Here is a 2,208-nt window from a genome sequence, read left to right on the forward strand (position 1 = left end):
TCTTGCTCCGCCCCTTCCTGCTACGTCAGCAAGTCCAACGGGGCATGAAAGATCTTTTAATCCCATAACCCTTACACCATGTCCTCTGTCTATGTATACCCTTTTAAATGGTATAATAATACAGTTACCCAGAGTTACAAGTGTTATTTTCCTTTGTAGGGATATAAACAGTTTGCCCTTGTTAATGACATGTTCATTTTTCCTGTTTACCTATGTCTCTCTTGAATCTTATATTTGAATATCAAATTTTCTGTTGAGCTCTGGTCTTTTCATCATGAAAGTTTGGAAGTCTACTATTTCATTGAATGTCCATACCCTCCCCTGAAATATTATGCTCAATTTCTCTGGGTAGTTGATCTTTGGTTGTAATCCAGGCTCCTTTGCCTTACAGAATATTATATTCCACACTCTCCAATTTTTAATGTAGAAGCTATAAGGTCCTTCATAATCCTATCTGTAGTTCCAAGACATTAAAACTTTTCCATTCTGGTTGCTTGATGTATTTTCTCTTTGATCTGATAATTTTTTAATTTGGCTACACTTTTCCTTGGAATTTTCAATTTGGCATCTCTTTCAGGATGTAGTTGGTGGATTCTGTCAACGACTATTTTACTTTCTGACTCTAGGACCTCAGATAGTTTTCCTTGATAGTTTCCTGAATGATGTTGTCCAGGATCTTTTTTTTCATGGTTTTCAGGTAGACCAATATTTAAAAAAACCTATTATCCAGATCAGTTGTTTTTCCAATGAGTTATTTCATCTTTTCTTCTAATATTTTCATTCCTTTTATTTTGTTTGACTGATTCTTGATATGTCATAGAGTCATGAGCTTCCACCCTCCCAATTGCAATTTTTTAAAGGTGTTTTCTTCTATTAAATGTTGTACCTCATTTTCCATTTGGCCCATTTTACTTTTTAAGGAGTTCCCTTCAGTGAGTTTTTGTGCCTCCTTTTCCATTTGGCCAATTCTACTTTTTAAGGACTTGCTTTCTATAGTCAGTTTTTTTTCCTTCCTTTTCCAAGTTATTGACTCTTTCTTGCATACCTCTCATTTTCCCCCATTTTTCTTCTACCTCTCTTATTAGAATTTTACAATTCTTCTTGAGTTCTTCCAAGAAAATGGTTTGGGCTTGAGACCATTTCATATTCCCCTCTGAGATTTCACATTGGTATATATTGACAACGTTGTCCTCTTCTGAATTTTTGCCTTTATCTTCCCTGTGTCCATAATAAGAATCTATAGTCATTGTTCATTTATGTTTTTTGCTCATGGTGTTTGCCTGATCCTTGGCTTTTAGAATTCAGCCTTCCTGCTGGAGTGCAAGGAGCACTTACCCATATTTCTTATGCTGCAGTCAAGGGATGTGATCACTGGTTTTGGGTGCTGGGGCCTCAGGCATTGGCAGCTGGAGACTGTAGGGGTTTTTCAGCTTACTTGGTTCTGAGCTGGAGTCAACACTGGAGCTCTTGGGGTGGAGCTTGGGAATCTGGCCCCTAGGGGACATTTGATTACCTGGTCTTTCACTTGAAGGCTTGGCTGATGGAGGATGTCTTTCAGCCTGGAGCTATGCCTCTTGGAGTTGTGTTTCCTGGAGCTGTGCTGAAGCACCATGAGATTTGGCTGCTTCAGAACAATGGTGTGCTTGCTGATTTTCAGAGCTGGTGTCTACTGGTTCCCCTGCCTGTGATGAGGCACCTGGGGGCTGGGGTGGGGTCCTGGTATTCCTACTTGCCTGCTCTACCACCTTCTGCTCAAGATCTCCCCCTGGTTTGCTGAGGTGGGGTTTGCCTCTGGTTTGTTGGGACACCTCCATCCTCGTACTTCTTCCCCTCCTCTAGAGTGAGCAGGCATTATCCCATTAATCTCACAAGCTTTCTGAGATAAAAAAAAAAAACTGCTGCAAGTCTGCTCGCTCAACTGTTCCAGGATTTTTCCTGGGGTAAGATTTTCTGGGTTTTCAGATTTGAATTATGGATGGTGATAGTGATTTATTTCTTACTTCACCTTCTTGTCTTCCAGAAGTGGAAGTCCCCTGCCTGTGTTTTTATAATTGTTTCAATTTTTAGCATGAAAGTTATGACTTTAAAAGAACTATATAAATATACTATTATACCCATGTAAGAAATGATAATTTCTCTGTAATGGCAACCAAAATGGTTCTTAGTTCCTTGTTTCAGCTATTCAAGTGCCTTTGAGCCCCACCTGTT

The sequence above is a fragment of the Petaurus breviceps genome, unplaced genomic scaffold (assembly GCF_028583685.1).
Source record: "Petaurus breviceps papuanus isolate PSGF00001 unplaced genomic scaffold, PetGlider_PUasm1.0 213, whole genome shotgun sequence".
In the NCBI taxonomy this organism is placed as follows: Eukaryota; Metazoa; Chordata; class Mammalia; order Diprotodontia; family Petauridae; genus Petaurus; species Petaurus breviceps.